General features: G+C 44.9%; 1 protein-coding gene and 1 long non-coding RNA gene across 9 annotated transcripts in view; one reads left to right on the forward strand and one right to left on the reverse strand.

The window, feature by feature from the left end:
- Window positions 1-13,073, forward strand: part of LOC129530107 (uncharacterized) — a 72,855-nt gene extending 59,782 nt beyond the window's left edge. Inside the window, exons 2-3 of the long non-coding RNA XR_008675655.2 lie at window positions 6,790-6,965; window positions 10,910-13,073. This is a non-coding gene — a long non-coding RNA (uncharacterized lncRNA). The remainder of the gene's footprint in view (window positions 1-6,789; window positions 6,966-10,909) is intronic.
- The window catches only part of ADGRG2 (adhesion G protein-coupled receptor G2), a 134,097-nt gene that overhangs the window by 54,560 nt on the left and 55,192 nt on the right, over window positions 1-24,345 (reverse strand). The gene's annotated exons all lie outside the window — the stretch shown is intronic.

The following is a 24,345-nucleotide window of genomic DNA, read 5'->3' on the forward strand; positions in this document are numbered from 1 at the left end:
CTGTACCATTAACTTAGTGGCTTCAAACACAAAATTGTTATCTTAGAGTTCTGCATGTCAGACGTCCAGTAGGAGTCTCACCAGATTAAAATCAATGCTGATGATGCTAGGCCACATTCTTTTCTGGAAACTCTAGGGGAGAATCCATTTCCTGCTTATTCAGGATAAGCAGAATTCAGATCCTTGTGGTTGTAGGACCAAGGTCCTCATTTTCTTGCTAGCAATACATTGAGGGCCATTCCTTCAATTCCCAGAGTCTAGAAGCCCCCTGCATTTCTTGGCTTATGCCCCATTCCTCTATCTTCAAAGTCAGCCATGATGGGACAGGGCCAGGTCTTTCTCAGGTGGCATCACTCTGACTCCTCTTCACTTTTAAGAGCTATTAGGCCCACCCAAGTAGTCCATGATAATCACATGGTCTTTCATTTTAATCACACCTGCAAAGTTCCCTTTGCTATGTAAGGTAACATATTTACAGGTTCCAGGGATTTTAGGATGTGGACATTTTTGGGGAGCCATCAGTCTTTCCACCATACTCAGAAACCCAGTTTCCTAAATTATGGAGAATGAGTTGCAAGGAACCGCCCTTCAAGAGAGAAAATCCTACAGGGGTCAAGTGAAGAGCCCAGAAACAAAGAGTTACTTTTAACAAGAGAGTCGAGTCTACAAACCAAGATGCTAACTCTCTGGCCATTGCTCCTGACTCCTCCCCATCCCGAACTCCCACCTCCATATCCAGTCATTGCATCCTGGGCTGTCTTCTCATTGTAGCATGGGGCTGTTGCAAGGATTCTCAAAGAGAGAATGTACATGGCATAACAGGAATAGCAAAAACTGATCCACGCTTCCTGTGATCCAGGCTTACCACCTGAAGGACTTCAAACATACTTTATTATTTAATCAGCCAACAACTTTGCAAATGTGATGAACACTGAGGATCCTGAGATGGATCGATTATCCTGGATTACCTGGGTGGGCCCAATCTAGTCCATGAGTTCTTAAAAGTGGAAGAGGAAGGCAGAAGAGTGGGTCAGAGTTATGCCATGAGAAGGACTCCTCGACCCTGAAGAGGTAGGTGATATCATTAACATCATTCCTTGTTAGTGCTTGAGAAACAGGATGGGTGAGGTTTAGAAACTTGTTCAAGGCCTCACAGATCATTGCTTGTAGACCTGAGATTTGAACGAAGGCAGTTTGACTTCTGAGCCTAACCTCTGAGGCTCTACTCTATCCCAGTTCCAATGACAAACTCTGTAGACCATAATCGAATACAGAAATGGGGGGTGTTATTATTATTATTATTATTATTTTTAGACAGAGTCTCGCTCTGTCGCCCAGGCTGGAGTGCAGTGGCGCAATCTCGGCTCACTGCAAGCTCCTCCTCCCGGGTTCAAGTGATTCTCCTGCCTCAGTCTCCTGAGTAGCTGGGATTACAGGAACCTGCCACCACGCCTGGCTAATTTTGGTATTTTTAGTAGAGACGGGGTTTTGCCATGTTGGCCAGGCTGTCTGGAACTCCTGACCTCAAGTGATCCGCCTGCCTTGGCCTCCCAAAGTGCTGCGATTACAGGTGTGAGCCACCACGCCTGGCCATAGGGTTTCATTATTAATCTTCTTTAATCTCTCTCTCATCTGTCCCTTCTCCCCATGCTCACTGCCCCCTTCCATACCCAGGCCGTCACTGCCTCATACCCGGGTGAAAAATTAGAACCCTAGAACCTTCTAATTGGAAGGAATCCTAACATTCTTTGCATCCCATTTCTTCCCCCATACAGTAATCCATCCACCAATTGTACACCCACAGTCTCAATTCAGCCTCCAAACAAGTTTTATCTTGTCTACATAGTGGGAATCATGCTGGAGTTTTTTGTTATTATTATTCTTTTAGTGACAGGGTCTTGCTCTGTTGCCCAGGCTGGAGTGCAGTGGCACAATCATAGCTCACTGCAGCCTCCCACTCATGGGCTCAAGGGATCCTCCCACATCAGCCTCCTGAGTGGCTGGGACTATAGGCACATACCACTACACCTGGATATTTTAAAAAAAATTTTTCAGAAATGGGGGTTTCAAGCTCCTGGGCTCAAGTGATCCTCCTGCCTTAGCCTCCTGAGTAGCTGGGACTACAGAGGAGTGGCACCATGCCCAGCTCCAAGTTATTGAAAATTTGAATTACTCACCAACATTTAAAAATCAGGAAATTTCAAATAAAATTCCAATTTTTCACCTTGTTTTACAAAATTGTAAGTTTTGGGAGATGACCCCTTTATGTCGGCTCCCTGGCCCTCTAAAGCATGCCCTGGTTACAAAAGCTGATGGAGCTGGCTCTCTCCTCTTTATATCTTCAAGTATTCACTGACTACACCCTTCTTTCACTTGGCATTTGGACAGATGTCATTTAACTTTTCCACTGTGTGCCTTGTTTACCCAACTAGACGCTAAGCTGCTTGATGCTTTATTTATTACCTTCCAGGAATCTAGTCCAGTGTCTTGTTTGTGGTTGATGTCCTAAAATATTTTTGCAATGACTAATGAAATCCTTAAGAAATCTCCGTCAGTCAGAGATCAGTTGGGAACCCATGACAGGTAGTTCAAGAGCAGGAATGTAACACAGGGAAATGTTGCAAAGATGAAGAACTGGAGCAATCCAGAGGTGAGCAACAGCAGGAAGATTCTGGAAGAGCAAAGGAGGGAGGTAATATTACCAGATACTGATGAACAGAGCCACAAGGCAGGAGTTCAGGCCACGGGATGTTGGAGGGCGTCTGTCCAGTGAGACTGGAATCATGGAAGAGGCACAGCCCCCATTAGAGATGCCAGCCAAACCGAGAGAGGGGGAGAAATACCCTGACTTCCCCTTTCCTCTTGCACTCCAATCTCCTGTCACTGCCACCCACTGGCCGAACCTAGCTGGAAGCCAGTTGGCAAGGAGACATGAAAGATATTGCAAGGGGTCAGGTCCCTGTGATACAGAGTAAGGGAAGGATGGGGAATGGATCTGAAAGTAACAAGGCAAAATGACTAATGCAGAGTCAACAGAGGAAAGACTCAAGAATACTTCTTGGATGACTATGACTCAGATTTCAAAGTTTGGAGGAGTAGTTATAGCTGCCGATCACAGCAGACAGATGCCTTAACAGGTCTTACAAATGTATGCTAAAATGTCCACCCAAATACATATCAAAAACAGCATTAAAAAGTCAGCCATTGTGAGCCCCCATTGCCTACAGTGGTGACCTCAATAACATACCTGTTAATGACTTTTCCTCTTTTCTTAATGCCTTCTCCCTTCTCTCTTTTCCTAATGCCTGCTCCTTCACTCCTGATTCCTGGGATTACCTCCCAAATAAACTACCTGCACCAAAGTTATGCAAGATCATGTCTGGGTGTTTCTGAAGTGTTCATTTTTCTCCCTGCTATTTGACACTGTGGTAGATATTAAGACTTCAAATGTGAGATGGTTGTCTTACACCTATGATTGTGGTAATACTATGAGTATTTACTTCCACCACATTCTTCCCCAAGTTGGATGGGAAAGAAAAAGGCTTAATCTTTTGGGAGTGGATCTAAAAAGATTACAACTAGCTCTCCTTGCATGAATATTTTCAACCTGACTGAAACTTGTAATCTGGTGGCAGTCCTCCTCTGGATTGAATTACTGTTCCATAGAGAGATAATTAAAAACAAGCCACCACGCCTAGGCACTCTTATATGGGAACCCCAAACAGAACAATATTTTTGTTGTTATTACACTGGCTCTTAAGGGCTTGGGATAACAGACACTCTTCCAGGAACGGCATTTTCAGAGTTTACTACATAACCCCCAAAACTGAATGAAAACATTTCTAATTTGGCATATCCAAAACATGTTTACTCGCGCTGGGACACTGCTCAATAAGTACTCTTACATAATGTATTTATTAAACGATTAATAATGACATCATTAAAAAAAACTTCGGCTCTTAGCTGATGGAACTTCCCAAAGTGCAAGCAATCAGCAGTTCTAGGTGGGCTTTGGCCAGAACGGGAAGAAGGTGAAATGTGTTCTTGAGCCCCCAGCCCCCAATTCTTGCTTTTCTCCTGCCTTCGCACAGTATCGCCCACCCATCCCCCTGGCTCTTGATCCCTCCAGAACTCATCCTGGTTCTCTCAGGGCTTTATGAACTGTCCCTTCCCCAAGGGTCCGCGAGATGCATTTTGGAGCATCCATAAATGCCCCGAAATAAAATGCAAATGTGTGTTCATATGCATTTTTTCCTGGGAAGATTAGAGCCCCAAAGGGGGGTCTATCTTTAATTAACAAGCACTTATACACCATTACTATATGACCGGGCACTGCATAAATATTAGCTCATTTAGCCCTCATAACAACCCTATGAGGTACATTATCCCCATTTTACAGATAGGGAAATGGAGGAAAAGAGCAGTCAAGTAACTTGCCCAAGATTACATGTAAAAGGGCAGACTAGGATGTGAGGCAGGCTCTCCAGCTTCACTACACCAGGCCGCTTCTCATCTTGGGCTGTGGGCTGAAGAGAAGGAAGGGCCACTGACCTACTGGGTGTCCACCGTGCTCCACCAGGAGGGATGTGCACTTTAGGAAGAATGAGAGCCTTGAAATTAACTTTCTGACCAGTAGAGGATACTGGGGGATCATTCCCCCTTCCCAGTGCCTCTGAAACTAGACACATGGCTAGCAATCTACGCTGCTGGTCCTGGCCCGTGCTGATAATGGAGCGTCATGGCTGTGCTTTTCATTTAGAATGCTAGCCATGATTTCCGTTCACTTCCGAAGTGATTGGTGTAACTTCCGAAGGCTGGTAGCTTCTAGAGCTATTTCAGTCTGACGACATGTAAATGCTGCTTAGCGCTTTGGGGGTGGGGAAAGCGGGAGGCCGACTCACCTTTATTGGACACTGATGACACTGGCCTTATACCTGTGCTCCTCACTCAATGGAATCGCCCCAACATTTCCATGAAACAGACAGCTCTCTACCCCAACCTTATCTTCTCCTGCCCTCCCCTCACTCAGCCATCCTGGCCTCCCTGCCGTTTCTCCAACACACCAAGCATATTCCCACCTTAGGGCCTTTGCCTTTGCTGTTCCACCTGCCTGGAACACTTTTCCCCCAGAAGGCCCCTTGGTTTGCTCCAGAGCCTCCTACACATTTTACTGAAATGTCACCTTCTCTGAGAGGCTGTTCCAGACCAGTCTATTTCAAACTGCAACACTTTCTGCCTCTGCCTGATCCTTTTCATCTCTTTATGCACAGGCTCGTTGCCATCTAGCGAGTTAATATGTTTATCCATATGCGGACATCCACAGCCCTGGGAGTGGCTGTCTCCTTAATATTTTCTTCCCTGGGCCCCTGACTTGCCTCATCCTAGTCCTGGCCCTGTGTCATATATAAGCGTTTTTTGTGTTGTTTTTTTTTTTTTTTTGTTGTTGTTGTTGTTTTGCTACCAAGAACCAACTTTCCACCCCAATGGGGATGATAGCGCCTCCATTGAGAATGCATGCCCTAGGCAAGCTTCTCCAACCCGCAGCCCACAGACCACATGTGGCCCAATACAAATTCATAAACTTTCTTAAAACATTATGAGATTTTTTTGTGATTTTTTTTTTTTAGCTCATCAGCTATCATGTTAGTGTATTTTATGTGTGGCCCAAGACAATTCTTCTTATTCTAATGTGGCCCGGGGAAGCCAAAAGATTGGACACCCCTGCTGTAGGGTTATCTCTGCTTCCTCCAGAAAAGATAGTGTGAAGAAAGAACCCTCTCCTCCCCAACCCCACTAGTGTCTAGAGTGATTCTGCTGCTAGCCAGCTGACACTTTCCTTCTCACCAAAGCATCTGTCATGTATGGGTTAGCAAGAGTCCCTTGTGGGAGTTTTAAGTGCAGAAGCGCCTGGAAAGGTGGCAGGGGTGCGTGCACCAGTGGTTTGGCTGTGGCGAGCAGTTTTTCCAATTTCCCTTAGTTCACACCACTCTTTGCCAGTTCACAATTGAGCAGTGATCACTTGGCATCTTAGTTTAGGTTCTCTGGGTCGCAGGGCCTAAGATCAAGACTGGAGTGCAAGTACTTTCTTTGGGAGGTAATCCCAGGAGGCAGGGAGAAAGAGACAGGGAAGGATGGAAGCCAAGTTTGGGGTGTTTGTTGTGGACAGTGGGAGCTCAAGTCCAAAGAGACCTCTGAGAAGCATAGAGAATGCCTTCTAGAATTGTCTCTAGGAAGGGTTGGAGACTGGGGCATTGATCCACGTCTCCCTCCCCAACAGTTGACATTTGCTCCTGGGCCATTACTTCCCCTGCACTCCTGGGCTCTTCCTGTGACAGCTGAGCAGGCTGCTAGGGCTCAGGGGAAACCCCAGAGGCAGACAGAAGTCTGCGAGCATAGAACTGTCCACCTCTTCTGTGGCTGGTCTCATAGATGGCTCAAAAGGATGTGACAGGGGAACGAAAAGCAATGGCTACACTTGGGTTCCTTTGATTGACTTCCTGTACACACTTAGATGGACACAATGGCGGAGCTCACCGATCCTCAACCCTGGCTGCACATTAATATCACCCCCAGGGAAATTACTGATGTAGTCAGTCGTGGTGGCTAGCACCTCAAATCCCAGCTACTCAGGAGGCTTAGGTAGGAGGATCACTTGAGGCCAGGAGTTTGAGACCAGCCTGGGCAATGCAGCAAGAACCCATCTCTAAAAAAATTTTTTTTTAAATTAAATGACTGATGTCCAGATCCCACCCCTGATCATTTCAACCTGGGCATCTGCATTTTTGACAGCTCCTCTAGCAATTCCGATGTGAAAAGAAGATGGATGGAGAAGCACTGATTCAGCCATGGCTGACATGTCGGAGTTGGAATGGACAGTGCCCGGACCTCACAGTCTCAGAGAACTGGAGAAGAGTAAAGCTGAAGAGGGCATCATCTGGTTGCAAATGACAAGTCCAGGGCTCCAGGTGAGTGCTTTGTGTAAGAGGAGACTGCTGTGTGGTGATACGATTAAAACTCATGTCCCCCACCTCCTGGTTCCATGTCGCACATGGTGCCCATGACACCCTTTTTTTTTTTTGAGACAGAGTCTCGCTCTTTCGCCCAGGCTGGACTGCAGTGGCACGATCTCGGCTCACTGCAAGCTCCGCCTTCCTGGTTCACACCATTCTCCTGCCTCGGCCTCCTGAACAGCTGGGACTACAGGCACCCATCACCACGCCCGGCTAATTTTTTGTATTTTTAGTAGAGACGGGGTTTCACCATGTTAGCCAGGATGGTCTCGATCTCCTGACCTCGTGATCAGCCCGCCTTGGCCTCCCAAAGTGCTGGGATTACAGGCGTGAGCCACCGCGCCCGGCCCCATGACACTCTGTAAACCTCAGAAATCACTTCCCTATGGGTTCCAAGTCCAAAGCCTTAAGCTAGAAGCTGAAAACTCCTGGTGGCAGATTGCATTTTCCATGAATGGCCACAGCAATGTTTCTCATCTCACAAGTTCTTCCAGAACTTTGCCACTCTTCTGTCAACAGATGGAACCTATGTCCCCTTCTCTTGATCCTGGGTGGGCTTTGACTAAGAGAATATGGTGCAAGTAACACTATGGGCTTCAGAGGATAGGTGACAAAAGGCAACAGAGCTTCTGCCTGCTTGCTCTCACTCTCTCTCTTTCTCCCTCTCTCTTATCCTTAGAACTCAGGCCATGTAGAGAGGCCACATGGGAACTGAGGTTCCTAGTCCTCAGCTTCACTGAGCTCCCAGCCAACAGCCAGCAATAACTTGCCAGACATGTGCACAGGCCATCTTGGAAGCAGAGGATCCAGCCCTCAGCCAAGATGCCCCAGTTGATTCCACGTGAACTAGAAATGAGCCCTCCTGCTGAGCTCTGCCCAAATTACAGATCTGTGAGCAAACTAAATGACAGTTGTATTAAGCCACACAGAAATAGATAACTGGAATACCACCCATGTCTTTCTTTCCAAAGTTAGTTAACTGAGTCTGAGCTAAAGAGAATTCACACTGTGTATCTTATACTGAATACCCACTATATCTGGGGCATGATTGCTAATAATCCTCACAATAGCCCTACAATAGGAAACGATCATCCTCATTTCACAGATGGAGAGTTTAATGGTAAGCCTGAACTCAGACTCAGATTTGTTTGACTTGAGAGCCCATACTTCTTTCACTAAGCCATACCATCTCCATTCACTCTATGCTGTCTGGCCACCTGAGAGGCTGTCTGTAAGTCTATCTCCTTATTAACCCATCATTCCTGCTACTTCCATGATGATCGGCAAGGCTGAATGATAGCTCTCAGTTCTATGGGGTCTTTCCAGGAGAAGGGCCAAAGAGGAGTGGTTGATCACAAAGTCATCGGCACAAAAAGATGGTGGCCAAGCTACAGTCCTGCATGGCACATGAGCCAGATGATCAAGTAATGAAAGCTATGCTAAGAAATGTGGGCTTTATCTTGTGGAGAAGGAGATGCAGTAGAGGCTTTTTAAGGTACATTTCAGAACAATTATTATTTTTATATTTATTATATATTATTTACATATATAAAACCACAAATTATATGCTACATATATACATATGTTTTTATGTCTATAAACACATATATGTTTATATATATATACATATGTATATACAACACATAAAATTTACCATCTTAACCTTTTTTTTCCCCAAGATGGAGTCTCACTCTGTTGCCCTGGCTGGAGTGCAGTGGCACGATCTCGGCTCACTGCAACCTACACCTCCCAGGTTCAAACAATTCTCATGCCTCAGCCTCCCTAGTAGCTGGGATTACAGGCGTCCGCCACCATGCTCAGCTCAGCTAATTTTTGTATTTTTAGTAGAGACAGGGTTTCACCGTATTGGCCAGGCTAATTTCGAACTCCTGACCTCAGGTGATCCGCTTGCCTCGGCCTCCCAAAGTGCTGGGATTACAGGCATGAGCCACTGCACCCGGCCTCATCTTAACCATTTTTAAGTGTACAGTTTGGTTGCATTAAGTATGTCCACATTTTTATGCAACCATCACCACCTTCTCTCTTTAGAACTTCTGCATCTTCCCAAACCAAAACCCCATACCTATTAAACAATAACTCCCCATTCTCCCCTCCCCCTTGCCCCTGTTCCTGACACAGAACAATATTTTTTGTATAACTGTGAAATAAATGAGGGAAATCTGAAGTGGGAAGGCCAGAGAGTAAGCTACAGGGGTACACTGGGCAAGACACGATGAGGACTTGAACCCATGCTTGGGAAGCTGGCATGAAAAGAGAGGTTCAACAGATCCTTCTAAGGTAAAAGTGAGAGGATTTTGCGGGGCGGAGGGGGGGTCACTGGGATGTGGGAGTGAGGAAGAAACAGGAATCGGCCTGCCAGCAGTTAATCTATCGAACTCCCATAGTCCACGTGACCCTGTCCTGCACCCCTAAAGAAGGCAGTGTGGCAGGTAGGTTAAGAGCCTAGACTCCAAAGACCAGGATGGCCTAGGTCCAAATCCTGGCTCTGCCATTTGCTACTATGTAACTTTGACCACTTACTTAACCCATCTGCACTTCAGTTTCCCAGGTGAAAAACAGGCACGAAGATAAGTGTAACAGGACATACTTCATAGGTACTACTGTTAAAGTATTGAGAAGAATACACAGTAAATACTGCTCACGTCAGTAGTTAATACAATGACTGTATTAGTCCGTTTTCACGCTCTGATAAAGACATACCCAAGACTGGGTAATTTATAAAGGAAAGAGGTTTAATTTACTCACATTTCCACATGGCTGGGGAGGCCTCACAATCATGGTGGAAGAGGAAGGAAGAGCAAAGGGATGTCTTATATGGCAGCGGGCAAAAGAGAGAGCCAAGTGAAAGGGGGAAATCCCTTATAAAAACATCAGATCTCATGAAACTTATTTGCTACCACAAGAACAGTATGGGGGAAACCGCTCCCGTTATTCAATTATCTCCCACCGGGTCCCTCCTACAACATGTAAGAATTATGGGAGCTGCAATTCAAGATGAGATTTGAGTGGGAATACAGACAAACCATATCAAGGATGCACTCTCTATTCTTCACTTTCCCAGTGACTTATCTAAAAATGATTTCTCCCTTCTACGTGCAAGACTTCCACTCCAGTTTCTTTTCTCCTTATAGTATTTGCTTCCAGTTTCTAAAATATCCTTGGGATCACTTTGAGAACATGGGAGGAGAGAAGCAGAGGGCTTCAGGAAATCTGATGACCATAACTTACGTTTTATAAGTTCTTGTACAAAGTCAAGAACAGGTGAAATTTCCAGGAAGAATGTAGAAGACACAGTTAATCATGATGTTATTGGGTTGCCCTTAAGTGGGATGCATGGTCTCCCTAGGGGTCATAGGCTGGCTTCTAAAAAGTAACTAATTTTTTTCTGATTATAATCATAATGTGGGTTTATGTGGGAAGAATTCTAAGCCACAGAAAAATATAAGGAAAAACTTGAAAAGTACTCCTAATCTTACCACTCAAAGATAACGTTAGCTGGCTGCAAGGATCTTCAGAATTCTCTAGGCCAGTTGCAGAACTGAAACAACAAAATAGAGCCTTGGGAGATGTTAGCTTCATGTTTTATTTAGAAGTATTAGCAGATAGAAAATTGAGCTCATTAGCATGCTAGCATGTGTGGTGGCTCCATAATGCATCATCTTCGTTAGACCAACTACATTTCCCAAAATTCCCTTTCTTGCATGTTTCTAATTAACGTGGGACAGAAGAGAGTTTCCTGTGGGAGATCTGGGCAGATGTGGGCAGCAGCCATGTTGCAGCTCACATAGGTTGGCAATGATCAGTTGCCTCATCTTATTAGGACCAGGGAGCTGCCGGGCCTGTAACTGCTCCACCTTCTCCTGGGTTTTCCTTTTCAGCTTCTTCGGCTCCTTGGCCATGTGTGTACTTTATGATGAAGGGCCCAGCTTCTGCAGGACATCCATACTACCAAGGTCAAAAGCAACAATAAGCGACGTGGGGCTCAGTCTGTTCTCGTGGGCTACAATGCATGCTTCTGGTTTCCAGGTTGTTCTTGCTCTCCCTTATTTTACATTTATCCTTCCTTCCCAACTGCCTGTCCCATAGATGTCGAGTCCCAACATCAGATGTGAAGATGAGAGCTTTATAGAGACTGCTTAACCAGCTCCCACAGTTGTATTAGGACAAATCCCTGTAGCAAATCCCTGTGTGTGTGTGTGTGTGTGTGTGTGTGCGCGCGTGCACGCACCTTAGTGGTTCTCCTGTGATTGAATCCTGACTTACACAGTTTGAGATAGAAACCTTCTGAAGCAATTAGATTAAATGGTCTATAACTGTGCTGTCCAACATGGTAGCCATTAGCTACATGTGGCTATTTAAATTTAAATTAATTAAAGTTAAACATAATTAGAATTTAGTACCCCAGTCAAGTTTCAAGTGCTCAATACTGTGGTCACATGTGGCTGGTGGCCACTGTTTTGGGCAGCACAGATATAGAGCACTTCCGTTATTGCAAAAAAAAGTTCTATGAGCACTGGTCTATAGTGATAATTACTAGTATTTACTGAGTTCTCACCATGTGTCAGATGCAGATTCCAAGTTTGCTCTGGAGAGCACGATCCGGCAGGCAAACGGGGAAAGAGAGAGAGTGATGGGAATCAGGTGGGAGATTTTTTTTTTTTTTTTTTGAGATGGAGTCTCACTCTGTCACCCAGGCTGGAGTGCAGTGGCACAATATCGAATCACTGCAACCTCCGCCTCCCAGGTTCAAGTGATTCTCCTGCCTCAGTCTCCCAAGTAGCCAGGATTACAGACTTGTACCACCACGCCTGGCTAAGTTTTGTATTTTTAGTAGAGACAGGGTTTCACCATGTTGGCCAGGCTGGTCTCGAACCCCTGACCTCAGGTGATCCACCCTCCTTGACCTTCCAAAGTGCTGAGATTACAGGTGTGAGCCACTGCAACTGGCCAGGTGGGAGATTTTTAATGACCAGGCCTCGAGGTGGCACACATCACTTATACCCACATCCATTGGCCAGCACTCAGTTACACGGCCACTTCTAACTACAAGGGAGGTTGGGAAATGTAGCCTAGCTGTGTGCTGAGGAAGAAAAGTAAAAGCTATGGTGCCAGCCAGTCTCTGCCACATCAGATTTAATTTGAGTGCTGTGAAGTAATTAATGCCCATTAAACTAACGGTGGGACAAGATTAATGCTAAAATCACTCTCCCCAGCCACCATTTTCTCTCTTGTTCTTTGTCATGATATTGACAAGGTCAAAAGTCAGGCAGTCAGCATGAACCCGAGGAGGAGAAGTCCTTGTCACTTTGAGGCTGAATATGAACAGCCCCTTCTTTATGACTCACCCTATCAGCTTTGCTCCTAGCGAATGTTCATATCGTGGTTCTCTGGGACCCTTCAGAGTGGGACTCCTATGTGAGGAACTAGTTCTGTAAACAACTACATGCTAGTAAAAAACCATTAAGAGGGTTGGAATTAGGCATAGTCCTGCTGCATAGAAATCCTACTTAGTTGGAAAAATTGTATTTTTAAGTTGCCTCTGTTTTGAAGCCACGTTAACCCTTAACCTTCAGAAAATCCTTAGCCAGCCTTTATACATTGGTAGCTCCTGTTCTAATAATGTCTTCTCCTCATATTTTCTTTGGCTTGTCATGAGCTTTGAAAGTTTGATCTGAGATCTCTCACTTTTAATAATCTGTAACTCTGATTTGGTAATCTCCTACATATGAATAAAATGTCTGTGTTCATTTATTTCTAATGAATAAATGAACATGCCTGCTGAGCCAAGCTTTAAATGTGATTAAGGAGACTGACTTGGGTTCAGATCCTGGCTCTGCCTTGAGTAAGTTCCTAACATTCCTCTGCTTGTATTTCCTTATCTGTAAAATGGGAGTGATTTCTTTGAATGAAATTATATTACATTTATCAAGCATTTTATCACAGTTTCAACAATAAGGTGTAATTATTATTAATTCAGACTATATGATTCTGTGCCCTTGGATAAAGTTTACCATTATATAATAAACTACTTTTTTCACTTAATGCAAACAATGTGGTATCAGTAACTTGTAGAGGGCATTTTAAAAAATCATGAAGATGGTTTCTTCCAGGATTTACATGCATGAGATTTCCATTCTGACTATAAAACATTCTTATCTATTCACTAACACTAGGTTAGTGAGAATGTCTGTTAGAACACTGTGCTCATCTAATTCAAGTTTCCATAGTTTAGGATCATCATAGGAAGGCACCTCCTACAAAGATCATGGGGTTCCATCCCTTCATATTACACATCAGGAAACTGAAGTTCATAGAAATCCACTTCAGAGGTAAAGGAGACTTGAAGATGACCTAGTGCAATACTGTACGTTTTGCAAAGGTAGTCATTTAGACAGTACTTTCATCATTTCAAAAATCGCTTATTTATCCACAATAGGCTGCACACAAAAAAATTAGAGTGTGAGGCTGAGGCTGGGTGCGATGACTCACGCCTGTAATCCCAGTGCTTTGGGAGGCCGAGGCAGGTGCCCAGGAGTTTGAGCCCAGGAGTTTGAGACCAGCCTGGGCAACATGAAGAGACTTCATCGCTACTAAACATGTTAAAATTAGCTGGGAGTGGTGGTGCATGCCTATAGTCCAAGCTACTTGGGAGGCTGAGGTGGGAGGTGCGCTTGAGCCCAGATGTTAGAGACTGCAGTGAACTATGATTGCACCATTGCATTCCAGCCTGGTGACAGAGCAAGACCCTGTCTCTAAAAAATAAAAATAAAATAAAAATAGAGTATAATGTTTGTACCGTTTGGGATTATATCAATACTGGTTTTCTACTGCTGATCACAAACACTGGATACTGTCATATATGTTTTTACTCAACACCAAAAATGAGAACAATCTTACTTAAATAAATTGTGTAAAAGCATCTTTTAGGGCTTGGAGTTCACTGGAAGAAAAGAATTACAAAATAGGTCATGGGTGGGGAAAATACCAGATACCAAAATAGTCCAACCCCTTCAGTCTACAAGTGAGGAAACACAAGCTCAGAAATGTGAAGTCATTTGCCAAAGTTTATTCTTTTAATCCCATTTTTGAAGGCCTACTGTGTGCCAGGCACGGGGGTTATAGCAGGGAATAAAACAAAGTCCCTGGCCTCAAAGAGAGTTTACATTCTAGTCATATTATGCAACTCACTTCAAAGTTTTAAAACTCTACTTTGAAAACATCCTGTAACTGAAAACTTCTCACTAATTCAAACCCATCTCCTTCTGCTTGTGTACACCAAAACCCAGAATTGGTTAGACTTCACTGTGAATCCCAATCTGTGTAATATCAAATCATATTTCAAGTTAAGAGCAAGGCAAAAATGTCTACATAATTGAAAGACAACAGAGCTATGTGTTCAATTCCTGTTCATTCAATTAATCAGATAATTATAAGCAATTCTAATTTACACACTAAAGCAAAATTACTGCCATTTTATAACTTTGTTTATCTCTTCTTCAAATTAAAAAACTCTATGCTGTACTAAATACTATAGCAACATTAGAGTAACTTTTACTTTATGCTCTGTTCATTTCTAAAAGAAAAGTAACAAAAGGGTATAGGTCACACTGGACACGGATGTTAAAGACTAACACACATCACATCACAAACATCATTGCAAAAGTATCTCTAACTTACCTTGATGTTTTTTACAGCCCTGTGATCTTGTAAATGTGAGGCCTCTTGGCAAGATCAATGTGTTTCTTGTTATTTCTTGAACTAAGGATGTACCCGCTATTAAGGTGCATTTCAACAGCGTGTTCTCTTGGAATATCAACTTAAACCCTAATAGGTTAAATCAGCAGAACTGTTGCTTTTATGCCTTAGATCACTCTTTATCTTTATACAGTGCTTTGGGGATATAAATTCATCCCAGGATGAACAAATCATGCAAAGTTGTGCAAAAACCATTTTCAAGCCAGGCACGGTGGCATGCACCTGTAATCCCAGCTACTCGGGAGGTCGAGATGGGAGGATGGCTTGAGCCCAGGAGTTCGAGGCTGCAGTGAGCCATGATTGTTGTGCCTGTGAATAGGCACCGCATTCCAGCCTGGGCAACACAGTGAGACCCAGGCTCTAAAACAACAACAGCAACAACAAGAAAACCATTTTTAATGCTTCAGGACTAAATATTGGGGAAGTGGTTAAGAACACGAGTTCTAGAATCTCACCACCTCCACTTTCCAGCTGTGTGAATTTGGAAATTACCCAAACTGTCCAAGCCAAAAATAAGCACTTTCTGGATCTTGGTACTGTTTCTTTCTGGGTAACCTAGAAAGTCACTCCATTGCTTTGAGCTTCAGTTTTCTCTTCAGCAAAGTGAGGATAACACAAACTTTTCTGCTAACCTCAAGGGGACACCGTGAGATGATGTATGCCAAGGTGCTTCGTCAACCGCAAAGACCTACAGGAGTGTCCAGTTGTGTTGCTGCTGCTGTTGTTAATCTTTAGTACTAGTACTATGTATGAAGTAGTACTAAAGAATCTGTCTTTAGTACCAGTACTATGTAGTAGTACTAAAGAATCTGTCTTAGTATACACAGTACTGGTACTAAAGGCACTATGAAGAAGGCCAGGCATGGTGGCTCATGCCTGTAATCCCAGCACTTTGGAAGGCCAAGGTAGGCGGACCACCTGAGGTCAAGAGTTTGAGACCAGCCTGGCCAACGTGGCAAAACCCCGTCTCTACTAAAAATTCAAAAATTAGCCAGGTGTGGTGCCGCGAGCCTGTAATCCCAGCTACTCGGGAGGCTGAGGTGGGAGAATTGCTTGAAGCCGAGAGGCGGAGGTTGCAGTGATCCGAGATCACGCCACTGCACTCCAGCCTGGACAACACAGCGAGACTCTGTCTCAGAAAAATAAATAAATAAATAAATAAATAAGATACTATGAAGAGACACTGGGATTCTTCAATGAAGAGCAAGGCAAGGACAGCAATGATAACTTGGGGGATTTGCCAGTCGGCAAGAGCCACTTCTAGAGCTTTTATCCATTTTGAAATCAAGAGATTACTGGCTTTGTTATAACTTTAAAAGCCTTTGAAATTGCCTCACATAATAAATGTAGTTCGAAAAAATGTGACTTATAAATTGTTTCCAATTTCACATTAGGACTTTGAACAGGAGAACAGCCTTAAAATGGGATTGCAGAGGTGAGTGGTTCTCGGTTCTGCTAGCATCGCTTGGGGTATTTTGAAGAACCCCAATATCCAGGCTGTGCCCCCAGACCAATAATGTCAGAATCTCTGGGGGGTAGGAGGCAGGTATTCTTTTTTTTTTTTTATCTTTGAGATGGAGTCTCGCTCTGTCGCCCAGACTGGAGTGCAGTGGTGCAATCTCAGCTCACTGCAACCTCTGCTCCCAGGTTCAAGCAATTCTCCTGCCTCAGGCTCCTGAATAGCTAGGATTACAGGTGCCCACCACCACACTCGGCTAATTTTTGTATTTTTAGTAGAGACGGGGTTTCACCATGTTGTCCAGGCTGGTCTCAAACTCCTGACCTCAAATGATCCACGTGGCTTGGCCTCCCAAAGTGCTGGGTTTACAGGTGTAAGCCACCACACCCGGCCGAGGCAGGTGTTCTTAAATTCCCCCAGGTGATTCCAATGTGCACCCAAATGTGAGAACCTGGCATAAATAATCAGCAGCTCAGACATCACCCAAGGATTTCCGGAATGACATAATGTTCGAGGATCCCTGGTATTCCAGGACAATGAATGAAGAATCTGAAGATGGTCCCTACTGGCTGATTGAACTCACAGAATGTCAGACTGTGAAGGAATCTTAATGGGGAATCAGTTGAGCTCCTTCCTCATACGGAGGAGGGGAAATCCATTCTTCAAGGGTAATCCTAGCCAAGGTACAGCCACCTCACTGAAGTCTATACAGAAGTTTGGAGTAGTCTACACTGTATCAGAACTGACTGGGTTCGGATGAGCATAGTACTGCTGATGTAAGCTGAGGGGGGGCCCACTTTTTGGAATATCTCTAGGCTTTAGACTAGGGTCACAAATCGAAACCAATTAGACAACCACAGTTTACTGAGTACTTACTATGTGCTAGAAAATATGGAGGCTACAAAGAGAGAAAAGATGTCACCATTACCCTCTAGGACCTGAATGATGTCTCTACATACCTGAAAAGATAAAACCTGGAGGAGGATCAGAGTTCAAGATATGATGATGGCCTCCCACAATTCCTAATGGAGTGCCCTCACACATCATTCTGTGTTCAATATGTATTCATTTTAAAGCAAGTTTAAAATTTATAGATACAATTTAGATGTAGAAACAATAGCACCAAAACACACCAAAAATTCCTGAGCTGCCTTTGATATCTAGGGTGGCTCCCTTTTGTTTCAGAGCCTCCACTCCAGAAATACAGGAAAGAGATCCTTAAGTCTGATGATTTAAGGTAGCTTTGTCTCTTTTGCTCTAAAATGGTCTCTAGTTAACCCAATGACTTGTGAATAAATGCACAATCTTTGTCCGCCCTCCTTTTCTTTCTGGTAGTCAAGATGGCACCTGGGCTGAGAATGGCGTGCTAGGGCCTTTCCGGCAGCAGGGAGAAGGGGCCTGGATCTGTGAGCTCACCCAGTGCTGAGCCCTGAGTTCTCAATGGCCTCTCCAGAGACCTCCCTCATCCTGTAGGGCTCCTGGGTATCCAACTGGTGTCCACTGCTGAAGGCTGTGTCCAGTGGGCCCATGGTCTATTCTTCAGAATCCCATCCAGGCCTGGGGGTCCTTCTGCTAATACAGCTCCCTTGAGCTCTCACCACTGAGTGTCTGTCTCATCCTCCATCTGACCCCTGGCCTAGGCTGTCCATGCCATAGTCTTTGCAGCCCTGTCCCCACCCCTGGATCTCATCACAGCTACCCACTAGGAACATGAGGGTACTTTAGAGTCCCTACTCTACCACATGAGAGCTGAGAGAGACTTGGAGGGGACATCATCTCCCAGAGGAAACAGTTTTGCCATTTCATCTCTGCAACTGCCCTGTGCTGACACACAGGGCCCATAAGGAGTCCTTACCTGGAGTTCCAAGTGGAGAGTGGGACACAATGCCCTCTGCTTTCAGTTTCCCCTGCCACCTATCTATGATAGACTCTCCATCACTCCCCATCACCACTTCCACCTGCTAGGGAAAGAGCCAGGGTCCAACAGACATGGCCTCATGCCTGGGTGCAGGTAGTAAGATTTGGCAGGGGTCAGTGGGGGTTGTGAGATTGGCTGAGCATCAGATCAGTGCCATGGTAAGCATTTATAACCTCATTTGTACAGACAGGGGATTGAGAGAGAATGAGGAGACCAGGACAGGGTCTGGTATTAGAGGACAAAATGAAACAGAACAGGTTTCCCGCCTCTCAGGAGCACACAGCCCATTTCCTGCAGCTCTACCGACTTCCTCGCAAGGAAGACCAAGGACTCAGGTGGACACAGCACGAGAGGATAGGAGGAAATCAGACAGCCAGGCCTCGGAGAGGGGAATTATAGAGGGACTCATCGCTGGAAATGCCTGCAGCACAGAAAGATCTAGACCCAGCCCAGAGAGAAAGTTGGGGATTGTAGCTCATGAGATCACCAAACTGGCTCAAATGTGTAATTGTTTCCAAATGAGGAAGACAACTCTGCAAGAATGAAATTATAACCATCTTCCACTATTATGTCATCTGCCCCTCTGGAAAATAGAATAGTTGTATCTAAAAGAAGACCTCCTTCAAAGATTAAAAAAAAAAAAAAAAAGGCATTGGTACCGCCCAGGAGAGCTGGAGGCTGGAGGTGCCAAAACCCATTCTGGTAGACCAAGAATGAGCCCCTCAAATGTCACCAAATCACACAACTGAAAGTGTTAAGGTCCACGGGCTCTCTCTGTTGGCTAGTGGCCTGACGAGAGAGTGTCATCCCACCTCTCCCTGCCGTCAAGAGCTACTGAGTCACCTCTCAGGCTTCCAGGGTGAAGCTACTGTGTTTACGGTCCAGATCTCCCAGAGCCCCGGGTCGCGGTAGCTGCTGCTCTCTAACAGCTCACCCCAGGCTCCCTCTCCACTCCCCTAGCCCTGCGCCTCAGTGACATGCTCATTCAGTCCCCAGACACTTACTGAGGGTGCCCTGGGCAGCCTGGTGTCGTGTGAGTAGTACAGGCTACAGATTCTGATGGGGAATCTTCCTAGCTGTGGGACCTCTAGGCAAATGCCTTCATTTGTTTGACAGTTTCTTTGTCTGTAAACCGAGATGAAAACTACCCACCGGAAAGAGGTTTTGTAAGGATTAAATGAGATAATGTGGGTAAAGCACCTGGAAGAGTGGCCCTGAGCAGGCTCTCAGTGCCCATCAGCTTCCCTCCCGTGAGTTCGCCACCCGCCTCGCCAACCTTTTGTCTGGCACTGACCGCACACTGCAAGGACTCACGGTACAAAGGAAGCCCGTAATGAGTGTGACACAAAGTGATATCCCCAGGTACGGATGGATAAAGAGAAGCAAGCACTGGGGAGGGGGATTTAATTCTTCCGAGGTCAGGGCAGGTTTTCTAGAGGTAGTAAGATTTGGCCTCAACTTTGGAAGGGGAGTTTCCCAATGGGGAGGGTCCCCGGAAGCAGAGTGGGGGAATATGCAAGTGAGACAGACAAGGGGGTGAATCCGGAAATGGGCACATTCATGAGCAGATGAGTATTATGGGGTACAATGCAACTGGGGAGCTCTGGGAGATAACATAGAACACATCTGAGTGTGGTCCCACCAAGGGACAAGGAAGCTGGCATATTTAAATACCAATTCCCATTACTCACTGTTTGGGGGTGTTATCTCCCTGGCACTTCTGGTTTGTCCCGCACATGGGCCAAGCACACTCCCATGGACATACATGATCCTCAGGGAGACATGAAAGCCGTCAGCATCCACAGGAACTGTCTGCAGGTGACCCCTGGGGTGGGCCAAGGGGGTATAGGCAGCACACCAATAGCATCTGCTATAGGTGGCTTAGCATCGAATTAGACTAATCCACAGATCTGGCCACAGGCCACATGTGAGCGCCCTATAGCGCTGACTCATACTTTAAGACTTATAGTTTGTATTGTTCTCATGCGTGACTCATACTTTAAGACTTATAGTTTGTATTGTTCTCGTGCGTCATAGTCACGGCCCTCCAACTGCAGTGTGAATTCCCTGGAGTCAGAGACAATGTTCTCAGCAGCCAGTACTGCTGGGCACACAGCAGGCAATCATTATCGCACAATTGATAACCCAGTGGAGAAGTGGCAGGTCAGTCCCCTTGGCCTTCAAAAACCAGGCCTGAGCCATCCTGAACTAAAAGAACCCCTGCCCCAGTCCAAAGCTATTGGAGGAGGCGGTGCCTATGAACCACCTGGGTGATCCAGAACAACACTGATTCTCACAATTATGGATTCCATCTTTATTTTTAATCTACAGATTCACAACTACCAAGCAACTGAGCCTAGCATAGCAGAGAGGTTAAGAATGTGAAAAGGCACCATAGTATAGAGGTCCAACATACAAGCTTTGGAGCCAGATGGCCTGAATTTGAATTGTAACTCTGCAACCTCTTAATTATTTGACCGAAGGCAAGTTGCTTAACTCACCTCAATTTCCTCACCTGTAAAATAAGCTGATAATAGTGCCTTTTTCAAGGGGTTATAGAGTGGGCTTTAAATGAATTAGCCATTTGTAAGGGCTTAGAACAGTGGCTGGCACATGGTGAGTGCTATCAAGGTGATTATCCAGTAACATGAGCAGGGCGTGGTGGCTCACATCTGTAATCCCAGAACTTTGGGAAGCAAGGTGGGAGCATCACTTGAGCCCAGGAATTCGAGACCACCCTGGGCAATATAGTGAGACCCCATCTCTACAAAAAATTTAAAAAATTAGTTGGGCGTGGTGGTGTCACCTGCAGTCCCAGCTACTCCAGAGACTGAGGTGGAAGGAACACTTGAGCCCGGGAGGTTGAGACTGCAGTGAGCTGAGATTGCGCACTCAAGTCTGGGCAACAACAAGATCCTGTCTCCAAAAAAAAAAAAAAAGTAAAGAAAAGAAAGAAAAAGAAAAAAACAAAAACAAAAACAAAATAAATAAATAACATGAATAAATACTCTTACTGGGCGTTCTGAGAGACAGGTGATGCCAATGCTACTTGTCTGTCACACTTTGGGAACCACTGCTTTAAGAAATCAATTCATCAGAGATCCGGAGCAAGAAATGCAGTCAGCTGCCTTAAGTGATCACTCAGCTTTTCCCTACTTAGGTTTGTTTCAGAGCCATGCACTTTCCTATTTACCTGCCCCTGTTGTTAGCATTTTAAAACATAATTTTTCAAAAAGACATATTTCTAACAAACAGCTTTCATTTGGATGAATTTTTTCCCTTGTGTTCCACTTTCCTGCCTCATCTACCCCTATGGTGGAAAAAGCACCGAAACGTGAGACTGAAGATCTAGCATCTAGTCTGGACTCCGCCACTTCCTAACCAATAACCTCCCTGGGGACATTTACTCATCAGTAAAGTGGGGACTCTTGAGTTTTGCCCTGCCAAGCCCACAGTAATGTTTCAGTGCCCTAAGGAGATGGTGCGTGTGAGAATAGTTTAGATTTTATTTTATTTTTTGTTTGAGAGTCTCGCTCTGTCACCCAGGCTGGAGTACAGTGGCATGATCTCAGCTCACTGTAGCCTTGACCTCCTGGGCTCAAGCGATCCTCCCACCTCTGCCCCCTGAGTAGCTAGGACTACAACAGGCATGCCACCGCCTGGCTATTTTTTTTTTGGTAAAGACAGTGTCTCGCCATGTTGCCCAGGCTGATCTGGAACTCCTGGGCTCAAGCGATCCACCCACCTTGGCCTCCCAAAGTGCTAGGATTACAGGCGTGAGCCACCTCACTGGCCCATAGTTTAGATGAACATCACATGGTCACAATGGTCACAACAACAGAATTTGTATCCCATGAGATATATATATATATCTCTCATGGGATATATACATATATACATATATATATCTATACATATATACATATATATATATCTATATATATATACCTCATGGGATATATATATCAGGAAGAGATTTCGCTCCCCATTGCTGTCTTCCACCAGTTGTGTAGGCAGTGGTTCTCAAAGTGTAGTCCCTAGGCTATATCATCAGCATCACCTGGGAGCTTGTGAGAGCTGTCAATTCCTCGGTCCCACCCCAGACCCACTGAAGCACAAATTCTGGGGGTGGGGTCCAGTGAACCGTACCTCCATAAGCCCTCCAGGGGATTCTGATGCATGCTCAAGTTTGAGAACTTGGTTTTGTGGTTACAAGCACAAAATCTAGAGGCTGACTACTGGGTTCAAATCCCAGCTCTGCCGCTTCTTAAGGGCTTACAGACTTGGGCAAGTTACTTACCTCTCTGAGCCTCAGCTTCCTGATCTGGAAAACGGGAATACAACTAGGATCTCCCCTTCCTAGACTGGATTGAGAAGATTAAGGGAGTGGATGTGTATTAAACATGTAGGAACCTGGTATGTTGTAAGCCTTCAGAATACATCTAGTCCTTATCATTTCTTTTCTTTTCTTTCTTTCTTTATTTTTTTTGAGACAGAGTCTCGCTCTGTCACCCAGGCTGGAGTGCAATGGCATGATCTCAGCTCATTGCAACCTCTGCTCCCGGGTTCAAACAATTCTCCTGCCTCAGCCTCCCAAGTAGCTGGGATTATAGGCGTGCACCACCACGCCCGGCTAATTTTTTGCATTTTTAGTAGAGACAGGACTTTGCCATGTTGGCCAGGCTGGTCTCAAACTCCTGACCTCAGGTGATCCACCCGCCTCGGCCTCCCAAAGTGCTGGGATTACAGGCATGAGCCACTGCACCCGGCCATTATTTCTTTCTTTAAAGAATGGCGGCTTTTTGACAACGTGCCCCAGTACCTACTTTTTAAAGGATTGCCAATTGTGTTATAGCTTGTTGGGAAGTTTTCCATTTAGTCTGTGTATTTGTATGTGTGTTTTATTTGTTTGTTTGTATGTTTTGTTGTTTGCTGCTAGTAGATTTTTATCTTATGCAATAAAGATTCCTTGGTCCTGCCACCCACTTCTGAATAAGAAAGGTATTTCGTTGTGTGTCCTTGATGTCTTAAGTATCAATCATTTCCTAGTCCCGTTCCTAATGAGGATGCTTCTTTTTTTTTTTTTTTTTTTTTTTTTGAGACAGGGTTGTACTCTGCCACCCAAGCTGGACTGCAGTGGTATGGTCACTGTTTACTGCAACCTCCGCCTCCTGGGCTCAAGCAATCCTCCCATCTCAGCCTCCTGAGTAGCTAGGAATACAGACACCCGCAACCATGCCTGGCTAATTTTTCATGTTATTTCATTTTTGTAGAGACGGGGTCTCATTATGTTGCTCAGGTTTGTCTTGAATTCCTGGGTTCAAATGATCCTCCCTCCTCAGCCTCCCAAAGTGCTGGGATTACAGGTGTGAACCTCCTAATGAGGATTCTTTACACTTGCCTTTGGCAGTTGTGCCCACAGGAATTGCAGGCCCAGCATTGCTGGTCTTTCAACTGCCTTTCTCAGATGCCTTTTCTTCTTGTTCCATGAACTTCTAAAGATCTCCCTTTCTGAAAATACCAGGCTGCTTCATTTGTCTGATTCTCTACCACCTTTAAATTTCCATATGGTTGTACCTTCAAGTAGATACATTTAAAAACAAGTAAACACCAGAAATAAACCCTCATCTATAGGGTCACTTTGAGGCAGGAAAATAGGGTCTGGAGGCAGGGAACATAAGGCCGATTCACACTTCAGCCATGACAGGAAATATCCTCACCATAGGGTGTACGCTGAGTAAATGACTTTGTAACTTTACTTCATCCTCTTCATTTACATAGGGCATACACCAAGTAACCAATGGAAACTCCCACAAATTCTGTAACAGGGACTTTGAGCCCCTGTGCTCGGGCTACTCCCACACTGTGGAGTGTACTTTCATTTTCAATAAATCTCTTCATTCCTTCCTTGCTTTGTTAGTGCATTTTGTCCAATTATTTGTTCAAGATGCCAAAAACCTAGACACCCTCCACTGGTATAACAAAGTGATTTTTGACAAAGTTGCCAAGACCATTCAATGGCAAAAAGGCAGTCTTTTCAAGAAATGTGGCTGGAAAACAATACCCACATGCACGAGAGTGAAGTTGGACCGTTACCTTATACCATATACAAAAATGAACTCTAAATCGATCAAAGGACCTAAACATAAGAGCTAAAACTATAAATTCTTGGAAGAAAACAT

This window comes from Gorilla gorilla, chromosome X (assembly GCF_029281585.2).
Source record: "Gorilla gorilla gorilla isolate KB3781 chromosome X, NHGRI_mGorGor1-v2.1_pri, whole genome shotgun sequence".
In the NCBI taxonomy this organism is placed as follows: Eukaryota; Metazoa; Chordata; class Mammalia; order Primates; family Hominidae; genus Gorilla; species Gorilla gorilla.